The 19473-nt window shown below is 38.8% G+C and overlaps 1 long non-coding RNA gene across 3 annotated transcripts in view; it reads left to right on the plus strand.

Annotated features, from left to right (window-relative positions):
• The first annotated feature begins 13163 nt into the window (after positions 1 to 13163).
• LOC112981479 (uncharacterized) overlaps positions 13164 to 19473 on the plus strand; it is an 87742-nt gene continuing 81432 nt past the window's right edge. For all 3 annotated transcript variants that reach the window (XR_010389928.1, XR_010389929.1, XR_003258721.2), the window contains exons 1-2: positions 13164 to 13230; positions 18240 to 18322. This is a non-coding gene — a long non-coding RNA (uncharacterized LOC112981479). The remainder of the gene's footprint in view (positions 13231 to 18239; positions 18323 to 19473) is intronic.

Genomic DNA, 19473 nt, shown 5'->3' on the forward strand with positions numbered 1-19473 from the left:
TAGCATATTACCAGAAAAAGACTCCTGAGGAAGCTACAGTAACTGTTACTTAGACACTGTCTTACACACACACACACACGCACACACACACATGCACACGCACACGCACACCAGCTGCAAAGAAGAGCTACATGCAGGTACTCTGTTCCGAAGCCTTTGCATGGTTTTGCTCAAAAAGTTCCTAGTGGCAGCAATAATGTTTGCTATGTAATTTCTCACTGTTACGTTATTTAGAAGCTCAGCAAATAAAGCAGCATTTGCAGCCTGCCCGCTCCTTAGAAGCTGTTTGGACCAGTGCTAAGACAGAGTGCACAGTCCATGTGTGAAACACGTGTTCTACCCCAAGACTATTGGAGCTACATAAATTACACATGTGAAATATGTCAAGCACATGTGGACATGCCCTGAATCCTCATGCTTTTTTAGTAAGAAATAACTCCAAGGGTGTTTATTTCCACTATTTATTTATGAGGAGGGACTGTGGGGGAATCTATGTAATATTCAATTTGCAGAAAATACAAGATTTTATTTGTCACTGCACTGTCCAAGTTGTAAAGTTGGATGTCAATATTGCCTTCCCTTCTGTGAATTTTACTTCTGCACATTTATTACTGTGTAGCATTGGAAACTCTTACTGCAAAAGGTAAATTAAGACCCCACAGTGGGAGCTTCTGGAGATAATGCAACCCTTTAGTCATCTGAATGTTGCTTTAGGCTGTATCTCTACTTACCGGCATTACCAGCAGACATTTAAAGCAAATGGGAAGTGAAGCATTTTTAATCTTTCTTGCAGCATACCAGTTTAGATATACTTTCTGTAGAGTTAGAAAAGAAAACAAAATAGAAGAGCAGAGCTTGAATTAGTACACCAAATCCAATCCCCGGTTCTGCAGGATTTACTTGAAACATGGAGGCAAAATTTACACCTGCTAAAGCAGGACATTGACTACAAACTTTGAAAAGCTAAGTTTCTCATTTGAACCTGTGGCAGGGACAGGTTTTTAACTAGCAGCTTTTTCTATATATTGCCATCTTAATAGAAGGGGGGATTGCTGGCTTCCTGCCACATTGGTGCTTCTTGAAATGTTTTTTTCCAGGATAAAAGAAACAGGCTGAAGAAAAACATAGGACAAAGTGACCACTGCGTGTAAGAGAGCATTGACATTCAGAAAATTGCAAGTTTTCTTTTCTTTCTTTTCTCCCTATCGTACACACAGCTCCACCAACTCTGACTGACAGCATACCTTTAGCTGGAGTGAGCCAGGAACTTGATATTTTGGTCCTTTTTAACTGAATTTTATTATAAACCTGAGATGAAACATAGGATAACTGGAATGTCCTTTCAGCTGAAGCCAGATGACTCATGAACCCAGTGCAGTTCCCAGTAGCAAAGGGGCAGTTGTACTCCATGAGCTCTTCAAATGAACTAAAAATGGCTTTTATTACAGAAATAGTTACAAGCACAGCACTTGGTTTAACTGAGACTTCATTTTATTCTTTGCTTCTTTCATTTAAAATCAAAGTAATCCATTCTATATTAACCTCATAGTGCAGGCCAATATGGATGTACTGACCTTCTAGTGTCCCCTCACCGAGTTTGGACTAATACAAAGAACAGCTGGTATCTCTGATACTAAAGGATTTCCTGGGTTTAGTTCAAATACGGTATACTTTTAGTTTAGTTCACACTAAATTTGAAGATAGACTTTTCATATTTGTTTTTCTCTGGTGAGAATGATAGGCTTTAAAAATAACTTTTAAGAATAAAAAATGAAAGAAAGAAGAACTACCTTTTAACATGTTGGCAAAAAATGTGTACCATTTTCTTGCCGCCCTATATTTTACTCCACTCCCTTGGAAGATCCTAATCAGAACCCTAGGACTGACCAGATGATTTGTGAGACCCCAGTGAAAACATGTACTGGAATGAAAGAATTTAAAACTTAATTATATACATTCAAGAAAATATCTGTCAAAACTGCTTCAGAGTTTTAATTAACTAGATATTGAGTGTGAAGTGGTCAAACCAGTATTAGCACAGCAGTGTATGTAACCTCACTTCCCTGTATAATGGGAGACTGTAGAAGAGCGGGTGGAGACCTGGGACCAAACCCTGCCAGGGCTGAGTGACAGCCTGAGGCCAGTGGGAACCGGGGACCGGCTGTATGTCAGAGGGGAGGCCAGCCCTTTGCAGCATATGACCTTCTCAGGAGAAGGTTTTGGAAGAGGCTTGGCACATCGGAGATTCAGGCAGGTAGGAGGCACAGAGCTGTTTTAAAATTCAGCTAAGACTTGTAGGTTTTAACTTGCTTATAATTTCTTGCATTTAATATCCCATCTCTAATTTAAAGGCAGATGGGGAAGGTAGATAAGATCCCCCTTTTACTGAGGGTGAGGAACAATATTTTTTTATTCCGTCCTTCCATTCAGACAAAAGCTAGGCTGCAGATATTTTTGATTTAAAGAACAAGAGAAAACAGCAAGAACGTGTTTGTGAGGAGCACTTGCACGTGCTGCTCGGTGATGAGTTTCCTCCCAACAGCACAAAACGGGTGGCAGTACCTGCCGTGGGTACTCGGAACATTAAAAATGCAGAAACGGATGTGTAAGTCAAGTGCAAACTGTTTTGAGTTAGCCCTCCATTTCACAATTAAACATCTTTTTAGTTATAATATTTTATCCCAGCATCTTTTCTGTCCAATTTTGGATTCATTTAGACATGGGCATTCAACTGAACAAAACAACAAAGTTCAGACTAGGGTAGACTTTAGCGTGGAGGAGTCTGGTGTCTCCTAGTGTTTCTCTGTGCTCAAAACTTTGAAACTTTTTTGACTGAATGAACATGCAAAAGGTTTTGCAGCAGGTGCCTAACCAGGGGCTATCTGCCAAATCCTACTCAGGCTTCTGGTCATTACCCCAGGGCTCAGGGTATCACACCAAGCACAAAATTTTCGCCAGTACACAGTGATCAGTGTTGCAAATCTGGGGCATTAATTCTGTATATTGGTTTCATCTGCACAAGGTTCTTCTGCAATGTGCAAGTCTCTATAGATACCGCTGCCACCATTCATGTAGGTTTGTGATGGCACCATATAAATTTGTAGACTGTGGTGTCCCTCCCAGACACGCAGTAGGGTTTACCTTGCTAGCCCAAAACACCCATGATGAAGATTAATTTCAAAGCTAGAAGAGAAAACTACCAGAATGGAAAGTCAATAAAAACAAGTACGTTCTCCATGGGATTGGGACTGTGAAGGGAAATTTTAGCACCTAGAAAGCAATTCTTTATGTAGTCAATAAACCGAATATAAAAAAGATTTAGGAGCCCCAAAGTATAAGCTGAATTGGTCACAGTATGTTCGAGATATGTTCTTCTAAGGGATCTTCAGGGAAAACTTTTTAGAAGGGCATTGCTGGAATTGAACAAAACTTTCGTCATTCCATATGCACATTGTTTTCCTGCCACAGCGTCTTCATGTGTAACCGTCTCTCAAGACTGTTAAGGAACTGCTTTACTTAATGCAAATTGTTCTCATTGGAACAGACCTGATGACCATTTCCTAGGCCTGCTAGCTCTGCAGTGGGGTGTGGTTTGGGAGGAGATACAGAAGTCTTTGCATTCCTCCTCCATCTGTTCCCCATACTCATAGGTAACAAGGCAAATTTCAAGGTTTTTCTGTCTCTGTGTTAGTGGAGGCAAGAGTGGCTGCTCCAAGTATTTCTTCTGTTTGTTCCTCATGCTTCTTCTGTGTCTGCTGCTTAGCACCAGGAAGAGAGAAAGGGAAAATAATAACCATCTGCTTAACATGATCTTGAAACGTAGCCAACTTTGATTCTCCTCAACATCAATTTTAGTACTCTGATTATAGCCCCGACCCACTGCTTTCTTTTGATCTTCTTTCAGAGTATTTCTCTACCTTGATTCACTGAGGATGAGACAATATTTGTCTTCAGTACTAGCAAACGCTTCGTTTCAGTTTCTGGCATCAGGCATCCTGCTGACATGTAAAGGTATCAAATGTCTCTGCCTCCCAATTGTCAGTTTATATTTTGGTGTTTATTTGCAGAGACTGACAAATGTGCTTTTCAAATATCAGTCATCCACATTTTGGTATCAAAACACTAGCTAGAGTGGGTGTTTATTGCTTCCTGCTGTTCATTTACACAAAATAGCTATGTTAATAGGAGTAAGCATGTTGCATGATTAAAACTAACAAATACAGTTCTAAACAAATGATATGTGGAGATGTGCTAAAACCAGCTATCTAATAATGCCTGCATATGAAATATTTTTGTTCTGAAGATGGATCAATAGACCTTTAATCTATTTGCTGGCACTACATTCTCATATTTTACTACATCTTTTAATAAGCCATTATTTAAACATATATCTTTGCACATGTTGACTATTTAGATAGCTGACTCTTGAAAATGCCATAACTCTAGTTTATATACAGTCGTATCACTTTTTCTCTTCTTTGTAGGCATGGAGGCACTGTAAGTCTCAAATTTGTATGCATTGTCTTTGATCTGTATTGTTGCTGTTTAATATTATACAGAAATTAGGAATCATTCCAACTTGTGTGAATACTGCAGTATAATTGTACAATGAGAAACTTATTTATAGTGCAGTCATTGCTAAAAAAATAGCATCTGCTAAGTTAAAACAGAAATCTGATGTTTCACTCTTTACTGCAATACACTTTTAGCAGAGAAATGAACTATGATCGCTGTGCAGTATCTTTGGAAAATGCTGAGTTTTTCAACAGCAGCCGTTGCGTCTGTGTTATGTTAGTGTACACAAATAGATTTTTTAACTGTAATGATCTTTAAAATCCTTGTGAAAACTGTTAAGCAACTTGAGGCATTTCTAAATTCTGAGCCTGAGTTTTGCAAGTGGCAACCTTTTAAATCCAGGCTTCTTTGTCTCCACCAAGTAACCTGCTGGAATTGAAGTGGCTTGAGGTTTGCAAAGAAAGAGGAGCAATTCCAAACGTGTATTCAGGACTGAGCTGCAGACTGTGTTTTCTTTACCTCTTTACCTTATTTGTGCTTAAAACACCAGCTGTAGCTGGGTCTGTTGCTAAGGGTTCTCTTCATGGACCCACTTTTGCCGTTTGTTGCCAATATTTAGGAGTTCCACCATACTGGAGAAGGATGTGAACTGCACTTAAACCCTTGCATCAAGAAGTATCCAACTATTTGGGAGAAGCAAGATCAGCAAGTGGAGGAGGAATTGTCCTACACAGGCTGGAAAGGAGCTGCTGAACCACTCTCGAAAACTGGCTTTATCTCAGAGGATGAAAACTAATGTGATGGTGCATTTATTTGAGTGTTTTAGAGGAAGATGAACATGGATTCTCCATGCAGCTGGACAGAATCACTTGTAAGCTGCAGAGATTTACCTAGCAGGGCTTTAAGAGGTTAACCTTCAGGAGGTTAACGCACTGGCTTTGTAATGGGTTCTCTGCACTGGAGCAAATTTCTCTCCTGGAAGTATCCCCAGAAGGCAAAGCGAAACAGCACTAGCTCCTAGGTTTCCATACCCACCTGACATCAGAAACATGCTAGAAAAACTCCCAGATGCAGCGATGATGGAGCACTGAATTAGAGACACGTCAGACTTTGCATGGGATTCCTCTGCACTTCTCACCACTTGTCACCCATGTAAACTGGTTATGATTTGAGAGTGTCTTCTGCACATTCTGGAATAGTCTTCCTAGGATCTCAGGATCTAAACATTTCTTCTTTTTTTTTTTTTTTTTTTTTTTTTTGCCATGGATTCCAGTGACTGAATGATTAAATAATTGTGAAAGCAAACATTTCTAGCAAAGATTTTAAATACAGTGGAAACTGTGTGCTTAAAAGACTGAAGCTTATCTTAAGAACACAGAAAAATATTTTTATCTATAACTTCTAATTTTTTTCATTTCACTTTTTTCCTTGCACTAATTATAGATATAGAATTTTAAATATATGAAGTTCACACATTTTATCTAAATGTACCCTTAATTTTTAATCTTTAGGGATGTTATATTTAAATGTTTTTTGCAGGTTTAGTATCAGCTGGTATTGGGCCATCTGTATGTGTACTTCATGCATGTGCTTAAGGCTTGTAAGTGCTCTGGATTTGGGATTTTATCATTCTTGTTCACAAAATTCGCATGGCAAACTGACTGTTCAATGAAGCTGCATGTATAATATTCCTTGAATGCACTTCTAAAAAGAAATGCATAATTTTTTATGTCTGTGGTGAGAAACATGACTTCAAAAATAGTCTGAAGCCAACAGGAATTCCAAACATTCATGCTTTAAAAAGTAATTATTTTGCTTTTAAATTCATTTTTAAAGTGATCACACAAGATTCAAAACTGAAAACATAGTCCAGTTTAGCTGAACAGGGTAATAAATGCCAGATTTACAAACGAGACATGCTTTTCAAAACAGGGATTTTTTGGTTAAATCAACAGAAACATACAGAGACCAAGTCTGCAAAATCAATTCAAAATATCCAGAGTTCTTATAAAATTTGGGATCATCACCGATATTGTTTTCAAATCATACAAGTAAAGAAAGTGAACTGATCCTCTTTTGTCTTACCAAGGGACAATACAGGGCTTTTATATAGTTGAGGGCCTATATATAGTTGAGAATTTGTATAGCAGTTGTACGGCACATTGCAAACATAAAATTTGATAGGGGAGCCTTTGTGTGCCAATTTGTGTTGTCTTTCAGTGTAGAACATCTTGAGCTGTTCAAAATTTAAAACCAATGATTTCACCTGAGAATATTGGGTCCTAATCAGGCCTTTCAAAGGTCATTTTTTAAATAACCAATGTGCAAGACTGCCCGTGGAGAGAGCATGTGACATCCAGAAGGAGGTACACTTACAATCATGATCTGCCCGTGTGGGACTGAACTTAATGATGCAAGAAATCTTTCAAGCTCATTTTTATTAAAATCAATAATAAGTTTGTAGGTCTGAAATCTATGTGTGTGTATCTCTTTGAATTATACAAGTTTGGGCAAATGTCTGAAAACCACATCCAGAATACTAATAGGATAATCTTACTAGTTTATCTATCTCTAAATTTTGGTCCTGTTCCACAAGAAGGCATAAGTTCTTAAAAAACAAAAACCCCAAACTGCCTTGCACCCAAATGTAATAAATGTCAGCACCTGTAATGTAAAACCTAAAATAGCTCTTACAATTTTTTTAATTAAATCATTTATAGCAAAGAACATTAACGATGTTATTTATTGTAATTAATGATCACATTTATTAGAGCAGCACCTAAGAGTCTACACAAGACTAGTTTTCTGTTGTACCGGGCTCTCGATAAACACGGGACAATAAACCATCACTGCTCTGAAGCCCTCACAATCTAAGCAGGCAATGGAGTAGAAAGAGGAACATAAACCATATGCAGAATGACCAGTCCAAGCACCATAAACATCTTTTTCAAACAGAACAGCTTTAGAGGCCTGGGAGGAAGAGGATAGTCGCATGGAGCTGGGTTGCTGGCTGACTTCCAGAAAAAGAAACAGAATATATGGAGAAGATGAAATGAAAATCAAATGTAGACAGAATGCTTAAGCTTTTCTTTTCCAGGAAAGATCAAAACTCTTTTCTCCCTAGCAACAGCTAAAAGTACACAAATATAAGTGTAATATTGGTGGCAAAGCACTTATAAGGAATTACTGTTTTGTCATAAGGGTAATATATATTATTGTTGCCATTATTTTATGCATTATGGTAGTGTCTAGAGAACACAACTAACAGGCTCCACAATATTTAGACTCTTTCAAAAGAAACTGAATCAACTTATTCCTCATAGGCAAAAGGGAAGAAAGAAATAAATTCAGAACAGAAACTCAGAATGAGCAAATTGATTATGTGAATAGAGAAATGAAGAGTAAAGTGTCCTGATTTCTGGGTTTATGCCCTAGCTACAGAAACATCTTGACTCCCATTATGTAAGCATGAGTGTGATGGGGTATCTACAAGACAAACTGTCTGTTACACCATGTCCCCAGCTAAGAATAACTAAGAATACTGACCTACTGCTCCATCCCAAACTAAGCAGTGAATTATGGCTTCTGATTTAGCCCCATTAAGACCAGCTTGCAATAACAGTGAGGTAATAGCATTCCAGGAGCTAACGCTTGTATATTAGCTGCATTAAGCTGGCTCCTGGCTAGTGGCTGGTAGGCAAGGCATACCACTACCGCAATTATGGTGGTTCTGGCCTTGGAGAGGCTTGGAGAACAGGCACAAAACTTTCTGTAGCTGGCAGTGCTCATCCTGGGAATGAAAAGAGAATTATGAGGAAAGCAATGACATCCTAATTTCTGACCTTGGGTCCAGGATATAAAACAGCTCAATGACAAGCGAGTGCTGTATTTCATAAAGTCTAAGTACTACCTGGCCTTGTTATTTAATATCTTGTCTCCATTTCCCTCTCTTTATTCTAGTGATGACTGTACTTAAATAACTTTGGTAAGCTCTTCTATTAATAGTTTGCAATCATCTAACTATGCTTTATCCTCTACTTTTTAGCTTAGGACATTTCCAAGTAATGGTGCTTAGATTCAGGACTAAAGAAGCAAGAGGGACAAAGCAGTTTGCTTGAAGAATGAAGGTCTTCTCAGGCAAAAAAAGCAGCATGAGGGTCAATTAAGGGAAGATTGTAGGAGCTATCTGCAGAAATCTAAGGTTTTGATTTAAGGTTAATCATCTCGGGTGAAACTGTAGTGAAGTTTCCTCTGGCTGAATGTAGCGTACAATGTATCAGTCTCTTTCACCATCTGCTAGAAAAAGTTCGGTGTTGTAAATATTCTGGTTACCCCAACAAGCAGTGGTACCAAGGTGGCAATAGACCATGTCTGAGTATTGGCTTCACCAGGAAAAGATTTAGACTAGTCAGAAGGCAGTCTTGTCATTATCCTTATCAAGGCAATTTTGTAAAACTTTACAGCAGGCTCTTTCAATTTGTTGAGATCCTTTTCCCACTAAAATAAATTACCCAATGAAGAAACTTTGTACCTAAGCCAAAGACCAACGCACCTGCATGGAACACAGAAACGAAGGTTCATTTGGGGGTAGATAATGAAATTGTGATCATGAAGGACTGTTCAGCATAGTAAAGACAAAGGCCTACACTGAAGAACTGCAGAAGAAACTTAAGATATTGAGTGACCGGTTGATACAGTAGTAGATGAAATTCATTGTAAATAAGTATGATGTAATGTATGTTTTGGAAGAAATAATCCTGGCTATACATAATCACTAGTGGACTTTCACTGACCATTACTGGTCAGGAACAAAGGAATGATAGATAGTTCCATGAAAACATCAGCTTGCCACTCACAGGCCAAAAAGCAAATCAAATGCTAGGAATTATTAGGAAAGGAAAAGAATGCAAAACAGGTCATCATTACACCTCTGGGTATCCACTGTGCTCTCACATACCTTCTGTAACTCATGTCCCTTATTCCATTGTCTTCATTTAAAAAAAAAAAAAAAAAAAAAAAAAAAAAAAAGGTTATCCTAGAACTGGAAGAAGCTTCAGAGGAGGATAGTAACAATGATCAGAATTATGGAATGACTGCAGAGAGCAGGGATCATTCATCTGAAACAAAGATGGCTGGCGAAGTCTACAAAGCCATAGAGGCCTGGAGCAGATAAATAGACAGTTGCCCACTGTCTTTGCCAATGCATCTCAGGAAGCCAGCAGGTAGCAGCTTCAAAACAAACAGAAGTGGTTCTTCACAAAATCCACAAGGAAGCTGTGGGAACACCTCACCTCAGAAAAAAACAGATGCTAAAAGTTTACATAGTTTGGCACAGTGCAGTCATTCTTGTGTTCTTACATATCAGTGCTGTTTTAAAGTGGTTGTAGGTGCACACATGTTCTTTGTATCACCAATGACCATTTCAGCAGAAAAGGGGAACAAAATCCTTTCATAAATCTTTTCTGACGTAAGTATTGAATTTTCAATGAAAAATCAAAAACCAAAGTTTCTATTTAATTGAAAACCCAATCTCTACTGAAAGTAAGATGTGATTAGAGCCTGTTCCAGCTATAGGTCTTAAGGCTTCCTATTCATTTTGTGGTACATTCCCACTGTATTAGATATCCACTATACTAAATATTTGGCAATTAGTGTTGACTGTCATAAGGAAGACAGTGACCAGGCTTCAATGCCTTTTTTCACTGTGACCCATTTCTGAGGCCCTATGTACCACTGAGGCGACACCCAGGACTTAGATCCGAATTCAGTGCACTCTTTCCTAACTTCAGTAGTGTCTTCGCTTTCTCTTTACTAGTGCACCAACTGCTTCTACACTGTGGTTGGATTCAGAACATACATTTCATCTCCCCGGAGGCCCCAAGGCAGTAGTATTTAAAACAAAGGCTTAACTGCTTAACTAATTGCACATTCTGAGTGAATGCTCTCAGCGGTGTAGCAACAAGATCAAAACAATGCTATTAAAGAACTAGTAAGGGGAAGAAAGCAACAACACTTGCAACAAAAGCTGGAGCGAATGCTCACAGTCAGTTGCTATCCCTTCACTGACACATTAAAAATCTTTTAGTCTTGCAAAGCTGTGTCACCCAGTAACCGCAAAGTACTTAGCAACAAATTGTAGCAGTGAAATGAGCAATAATTAATCACACTATGAAGAGGCAGATCCAGAGTGTGTTAAAAATATCTCTAGAGTATCAAGAAAAATATACCAGCCAAAAAAAGAAGTATGGCAAAAAATATTACTTATAGGAATATTATTACTGGAGTCAATAAAACTAACTTTTATGAGTAACCATGACTGAAATGAGTAACCTGATTGCATTTGGAACATAGGTGCCCAAAATATTAGGATAACTTTATAAGTTGCCAAATACCCTTTGCTGTTCCAATTTCAACATTTAGAAAAAAACAGATCTCTAGCTGTCCCAGTGTGTATTTAGGCTCTGATGTAGGTCCTGCTGGCCACAGATATATTCAGCTAAAAAACAGACAGGGGGCTGCTCCTGTCCCTTTCTTAGCCCCATGGACTAAATAACTAGATAACTAAATAACGTAGTTATTCTCATTCTAATGTGCTGGAGACTTTAGGAGTGATATTCTAGCCACATCGTGAACTGGGTATGTCTGCCAATGATGAAAAATATCTAAAATCCTTGTAAATTAAAGACATAGAAATATCCATACTGGGTCCATCACAGCATAGCGTCCTCCGAGATACTGTTTGAGCAGTGTTTGTGTCGAGGTCTCTGGTTCCCTGTGTGCTGGATCGTGGTTTCTCAGCCCACCGTCCCCTTGCTCCAGGGGAGATTGCATGATAACGCTGCCAGGACTTAAAGATAGCTTTGAAGACAGCCAGAGATGCTGTCAGCCAGGTCTGAGCTAGGCGGAATATGATGATGAGGCAGTAAAGTAAGTTTAATGATGGATGCCTAAAGGACAGGGGAAGCGAATGCAACACTTCCTCCGCCACAAACCCTCACCCTCCCAGATCTATTCTCCCAGTCTCCAGTGACTTGTTGCCTGGTGATTTCCTGAGCCAGAGTTGGAGCTTAAGGAAATGGCAGGAACCAGCACAAACAGCTACGGACCTCCAGCCCGGCACAGCCTCACGGCTGTATCTTGCATGGGTGTGATGGGACAAGACTGCTGTTTTTGCAGTCACCGAGATGTTAGCTGATAGGTCAAGTGGACAAGAAAGGTGGTAGTTGGAAAGCAGACAAGATTTTGATATTGTGGGACGTGGAGACCCAGAGGGAGAGCCGAGGCAAAGGTGGTAGACAGCTTAGGGGCCTGAGTAACAGGCGATGTGGTGTTATTGCCCTCTGACCAGGAAAAAAGGAGGTGAGGGCAATCAGAGCAGTGTTTTAGCCCTGTTGAATTTGAGTGTGATATCCAAAAAGAGGTAATAAAAAGCACCAGCTAACATTTGAGACATAGCGAGGTAGGTCTAGAGCAGCCTATCGCATCTTTAATGCTGCAGTATTCAAGCAGTCTGCCGGGGCCGGCAGCTCCCTGGGGGCCGGTGGCGGTGGGGGCTCCCGCTGGTGGCAGGACCTCGCAGCCGGGGCCCGTCCCAGCGCCCCACGAGGGAGCGGGGCAGTCCTGGGCATGGGGCATCTCTGTGGGGCCAGGCCGGGCGGTCTCCCCCAGGCTGGGGTAGGGGTTGGCGAGGCCCCAGGTGAGGCTGGTCAGGACCGTTAAGGCCTGGTAGCGCCCTGACAGAGTATCACAGACTCTGACGAAAACATTCCTCCAGACCACACTTAAAAACAGGTTGAAAGCTTGACTGCCTCAAAATCAGTAGGAGCATTGGCTGCAGTGGCTGTTTTGGCAATTTGATGCCAGACTTCACTCTCAGGTTTTATTGTACGACTATCAGAATCTTTCTAGTGTGCCAAGAGGTAAATACTAGTGTAATTCCAAAGATTCAAAAAGTCTAAAGAAAGCAATAGCATAAAATGGTGGACTAAACTTCAGGAAGCAAAAGAGTAAGAGCTGGGCTGTTGGTAGATTTTAGGTATACTGTATTAAATGGTAACCTTGAATCTTTTCTTATCCACAGAGCTGAGTCCTTTTGAGAAGGAAACAGATTTCCAGGGGCTGTTCCTTCTGAGCCACGGAGGATCCAGAGCTGCCAAAAATCAGGGCAGCACAGAGGCCAAAAGCATAAAGGATGGCGGACAGGCCTGAGGGACATCAATCCAGCAAATGGTAAGTTTTTTAATGGCAGGATCCTATGCTGGTCCACAGCGTGAGATTATAGTAAATTAAAGCTGTGGCTGCAGTGTCTGAGCTCTAGAAGATCCACAGTCAGGTCAGACTTATTTCAAAGCTAAGAAGAGGATTCTGTCTCCTCCACCCAGCCTGAGTTCCTCACAAATGAGAGTCCCATCTACCCAAACTCACTGAGTTTTCACCTTGAGAACATGACGTTTTAGAAATGGGAAAACTCCTCTGGGGCAGTATGCCTTCCATGACATCTTGGTCAAACTTAAAGCACTGTAATTAAATAAATAAGCAGACAGACTGCAAAAAGACAGGAGACAATCTCAAAACATATCTAAAAGGGGGAGGAGGAGAAGACTATAAAACACTGAATTTGACATACTTGCTGTCTTTCAGGTTTTCTGGCATATGCAAGTCACTCTTTGGACTGATGAAAGGATCTACATCAAGTTCAAGGACTGCTGAAGCAAGGTAAGGTTACTTTACTCAGCTTGGGATTTTTGTGTTCTGCACATTGCCATGTCACTGTCTGTGCAAAGAAAAAATGTTGCACAGCTCCCAAATGTCAAACCTAGCTTTCCATATTGTACTCCCACCAAGTACATACTCCTATCAAGTACCCCTACCTGTCATTCACTGCACTAACAGTAAGCTGTACATGCAATATTGTGGGGGCACAAAGTGGGAAAATGTGGGCAACCGTAAGCATTGTGGAAAGGTGAGGTTACTCTTTTTGTCATATGCCTCTCTGTGGAAAAGAATATGCAATGTGAGAACTTACGATCAAAAGGTACAAATTCTTTTACGTTGTGAATCAAGTCAAATTTTCTATAAGCAGGTTTTGAGACTAATTCACATGGTATTTCCCTTCTACATGAAGTTTTTCCATTAAAATCAGTGGGGCTACTCAAAAAAGCAAACAGCTAAATGAGATAGTGTCAGAATATCACTATTGTAGATTTTAATAACCTGTGTGTGTAGATGCAACTTTTCTATAGACAACTTAATGGGATTCAGGCTGGAATTTCCAGGTTTTTTATTTCTAGAGGCCTGAGAAACACATCTCTTGGTAGTACTGAAATATCAGAGACTCAGGTTTGAGATTCTACCCCAGTTACTACTGAGTTGTATACACAGTAGTACGTCTCAGGGATGAATGAAAAACACTAGAAAACAGTCAAATTGTACTTAATGGCATAGTTTTGGATGTGAGAATAACAGAGCGAGACTCAGATGTGCCCTTTCCTCACAGAAGGGGCCTGTTCCCAACTGTCCCCTGTTCTTGGAAGTGCTGGGGGGTGGGTGCACTCTTGTCTTTTGTTCCACTGTGGATAGAAAATGTCAGAAAATTTCATCCAGAATGGAATCTCACATGGCTTTACAGGGTGGGAAAATCATATATTGCCCAGCTCTAGCGTTTTAGCACTGGACTCCAGGAGTCCATGGGAGACAAATTCGGAGAGTGGGAGTATTTCTGCACTATTTCTGAAGTTTTAAAACACTAGGCAAAGCAATTTGGTTGAGTTTAGGCAGGAGTGACCATGGTCTTTTTATAAAAATGAGGGTTCTGTGGAATGTATAGCTACAAAAGAGAAGTGAAATATTCCTTCTGTTTTATTTTAATTACTGCATAATCAGCATATTATTTTCAGTTATACTCTTCGAAAAGGTTATCAATTCTTTAGGAATAAACTTTTTGCTATTCCTGAAGGCAAGTTTGCAGTAGCTATGTGGTAAGGTTAGTACAAAATAAATTTTGTGAACTGCTTTGCTGAAATTTGAACGTTTTAAATCTTTTCCCATGCTGGGTAGTGAGGGAGATCTCTTTATATTAATTCGGACTTCATAGATGTCACATGATAGGAATACATTCCAAAAGCTGAGATACAAGATTACTCTTTAACCATAGAACAAACCAACAGGAATTTTAATCAAGACAATATCCAATAATGACTGAATGTTTTTGGAGGTGATCCAGAATACACATTTGGGAATTTTAATCTTGATCGCCTTTGAATTTTGTAAAAAATATTTTAAAGTTTGGGGAATATGCCGTTCTGGCTGATTCCAGAAATGAGCCATCTAAGGTATTAAAGTGTTTCATCTGTTCAAGCATTGAATATTGCAAATCTGTTTCAGTAATTCATACCAGATAAATATAGAATGAATAAGCCTAAATGAAGAAACTTGTTTCCCTTTATGTATGGCAGCAAATCAGAAATGGAAGAAAATATAAATGAACCAAATATTTTTTTTTAAATCTTGATCATATTTCAGAAGATATTAAGGCAACTGCTTTTCTTAACTTCTTATCAATTAATTTAAAATTATTGAAACTATCCTGTTTAACTGCGGCCAACTGAAACTTCTCACACTCTCCATGTGTTTCTGCATGTGTATAGATGCATCTGTGTGTATGCATGTATTCATTGTGATTAAAGTGTTCAGAAAACATCAATCACTTTCAGGGAAGGATCACATTGTCTTCAAAATATGTGTTAGTATATCATGACTTTAATGCTGTGTCCTGCATGTACTACTCTTTTTACTGGAAGCAGATTACAACAGGCTTTGAGTTCTATAAAATGCTACAGTATGACTGAAAATTCTGAAAGTATTTAACTTTATATATATAATCATAAAATTCTTGGCTTATCTGTCCCCCACCTTCCATTCAGTGTAATTTTATATGCAGTCAATTTAAAACAGTTTAAGAAAATGAAACACTTGAAACTGCTCATTTTTAAGCTAGTCTGATGTCTCAGTTGGAATATCAGTATCAACGAGAAATTAGATTTTAGGCACAAGGTAGGGATTTCAGTTCCTTAGGATGAAAAAGAACGGGCGTTTTAAAGAGGTGCTACTCTTCTCTTTCTGGGAGGAAGCAACTTCGATCTATTTTAGGACCTGATTACAATGCTGTCTAAATATTTAAGTGGAAAGGTGGTAAGAGTCTATGAATTGGGAAAAGTATTTGGACTTTTGTTTCTTCACTGTATTGATATAGGTGCCTCTTCCTTTGTTTTCTTCTTGTAGCCAATCACACAACTTAATCTCCTCTGTGCAGTGAAAGTTTAAAAGTCTAATTCTATAAGCTATAAAACAAACTAAGCACAGAAAGGAATTTACAGTATGTTAAAAGAATAGGAGAAGAGGCTAATAGAGTTGTATACATTTCAAGGATAGATATAATCAAGTGTGTACAATATAAAGCAGAAGGTTCATAATGATTGAAAAAGGAGAAGGAAAAAAAAAAGCTATTTTGTAGTAGCTGCATGAACTCTGGCTGAACCTTGCTATTTGGCAGCCTCCAGTAAGGACAGCCTAAGATGAGGCATTAGGGTTTGAATCTGAGAAGCTGACATCAAGCAGACAGCAAGACATGATATCTTATTTTCCTGAGCTAGGCTGACACAAATTGAACTCCACTTATTATTTTCTTATGCCAGTAAAGTTGCATTTGGCATTTAAGCATTTTGCTTGCAGATGTTGGAGTGCTGGTTGTCTTAATTTAAATAATTTGCAGATTGTTTGGTAGTATTAAAAGATAGAAACTCATTCTTCATATGAGTCCAATTTTACAAGCTTTATTTTTTTTCTGACCTTGTGCAAGGTAAGAATTTGATATTAAATCCAAGTAGCCCAAGGGTACAAAGCCAGTTTTCTGTGTTATTCAAAAGTGAGAGTGGAGGAAACTTGCCTTTGAGCAGTTTAGCTGATTCAAAGAAGAAGAAAAGATGAAAATTCTTGAAAAGATTTGAGCTAAGCAAAATGAAAGTGCTATTTCTTTGTCAGACAATGTAAACAATTTACAACATTAGACATTATATAGGAATAGTAATTAGTTAATGCTTCTAGTATATTCCTCGTTGTTAAAAGGAGTTACACATCAAATGTAACGTCTAGATACTGCTTTTCATAGAACTAAATACATAGGTGGACGGTCATCATTACTTCTCTACAGATGATGCTTGAACTTTTTCAGTCAATGCCATACAGAAGTTACAGTTTGCCTTTTCTTAAAAAAAAGGAGTCTCCTTTCTCTTGTATGTTGTGTTGCTTTTATTTGCTTGTTTATATTCCAAAGCAAAATGTTCTAAGAGAATACTAGTGATTTTTTTGAGAAGAGAATAAGATGTCAGTTTACATTACAACCCCCTAGGGTAAACGGAGAGAATTCATAAAGGGTTAGAAAAAAATGTAGTGCTTTATAATGAAATGTACTTCGTGTAATTTATGACTACACAGTTAGAGAGTAATTCTTTCTTTTCCATTTTTCCCGTGCTGTCTACAAATTCTTAATAATTGTCTAGGGGGGAAATTTTTTTAGCACTTATTAAGAAACAATATGTAATTTGTTTTCATTTTACCGAAAGAGTTATCTTTGAGAAGTACATGACTGCGTTGTCAGATTATGCTAATGACTTAAGAAAGTGTGGCCTGGGACTGAGTGCTAGGAGATAAAGATGAAACCCTAGGTCTGCTGAAGACAGTGGGAGCTCCGGTGGTGATATCAGCAGGACAGGGATATAGGAAGTGTTCCCATCCCAAGCTGCAAGTGACTCCAGGGTCTTCTCCATATCACTTAAACAAACATAACTTCATTTCCCCCATCTGTAAAAATGGAAATAGTAATGTCAACTGACTTCTGTAATAAGTTTTGAAATCACCAATTGAGAAATGTTAGGTGTTATTAATTGCAGGAATATTGAGAAGTAATTGTGACAAAAGACTATTGGACAATTCTGTTTTCAGACCGAATTAAATAGCACATATAGACTGTCTATGCAAAATGATTTACACAGATTGCAGTGAGTTACTTATGAAAAATGTGAAAACATATGTCAAATAATAATGTGTATCTTACCTAAAGCAATATTTTAGTGTGATTTGATAGATTGCACAGAAAGTCATTGAAAAAATTTGTGCGTCTGTTGGACTACCAGGGATTAATGGGAGTAATTAAGGAGGATACAGACATTGCAGAGAAATCAAATGATTTCTTTGCCTTTGTCTTCGTCTTCACCACAGAGGATACTGGGTGACATATCTTCTCTTTTCTGGTAATAAAGATGAGGTGCTGTCAGAGGCTGTAGAGGACATAGTGGAACGGGAGGGAAAAATTAAAGAACAACCAGTTATTACAACAGGAGAGTATATTTCCAGGAGTTCCTTTGGAACTTGAGAATGAAATGGCTGAACTGCTAAAAACCCTAAAATTCAGGCTCATTAAAATTGGCTAGTATGCCTGATCACCAGTGAGTATCTTTAATAAAAGAGCTCTAGATGATCCTGGGAATTGCACACCAATTTCTTTCTTAATATCAAGGGTATTGTGAAACAAAAATAAATAAATGAGAATCATAATAGAATAAAGATAGCATCTATCTAGCAAGGAAAAACATGCCTCCCTAATCTATTAGAGCTTTTCAGGCACATTGCTTGCACAAATAAAAAATAATTTTAAACACCTTTGGCAGTGCCCTGCAAAAGGACTATTGAGAAGTGGCCAAAGAAGAAGAGGCATCTCACAGATGAGGCACCAATGGCTCGTCTACGCAAGGTCTGTAAGCACTACGCGGTAGGTTACTTCCTAACTGCCTCTGTGGATGCTCTTACTGAACAATTTGAAAATGGGTTAAGCCATGTTTTGCCAGTGCAAAGTTAGCTGTTGAAGGGATGCACTAAGCAATCTGCTCAATAAGGTAGAGCAGGGAACAATCGTTCTGCACTTGTGCTGTCTTTGGCACCGTATTCCCAAGCTTGTGCTATTGGGCACTGTCAGGGACAAAGTACTGGGCTAAGTGGACTTTTTAGCTGACCTTTAAGTGTAGACTGAGGAAGATCTGATTTGTACCATTCAGACTTTCCCAGATTGGAATCAACGTAGACTCACCTGGGGCATATCAGGGCTTTCTTCACCTGTAAATTTTCTCCTACAGCAAGACTTTCTCCGTGCTACTAATGGCTGAAAGGAGCTACAGCTAAGCCCAAAATAGAAACATAGAAAGCATCTGTTTTCTGCATCAGAATAGAGAGGAACTTAACTGAAAACTAGTATATTGGATGGAGACAGTTTAGCTGAACAGCATATAAGAGAAGTAAACTTGGGACAAAACTGTTTCTTCCAGAAAACCAAGATGCAGAACAAGTGCTGGAACACTGCAGTTCCATTTCCTTCTGTTATATTATTTAAAGTCAGCCCAAAATAAATTAAGTTGCAAATCTACTATTAAACTCAAGGCAAATTAGCAATGGACTTTCCTAAGTTTTATTCTGGTCTTTAACTTTTTCTTTAGCCTATATATGCAGTACTTTGCAGTCATTTCTGGTCAAGCTTTCATATATTGCATGGAGCTAATGAATTACTTCTGTATTCAGTCACTTAGACTTCATGAATCAGTCATCTCCTCCTGAAGACTGTTCTGGTCTGGATCTTTAACCAGTGTAAATTAGCACTGTGCCAAGAAATAACTGAGGTGATACAATACTGTACAAAAGTCAAGGATCTGTCCCTATATTTCTGTGGCGCTATCACTGTAGCAGATTGCCATTTATAAGTGTAACAGATTTCAAAGGTTATATAAAGTAGATTATCTCTAAGGAAGAATTTAAAATTCTTTTATTTATGGGAGCTTTTCCCTTTGACAAATCTGTCTACTGAGCTGAGACAGTGCCCTGTAAATTCTGCAATTCAGCTAGCACTAATTTCAT

This window comes from Dromaius novaehollandiae, chromosome 7, assembly GCF_036370855.1.
Source record: "Dromaius novaehollandiae isolate bDroNov1 chromosome 7, bDroNov1.hap1, whole genome shotgun sequence".
Lineage (NCBI taxonomy): Eukaryota > Metazoa > Chordata > Aves > Casuariiformes > Dromaiidae > Dromaius > Dromaius novaehollandiae.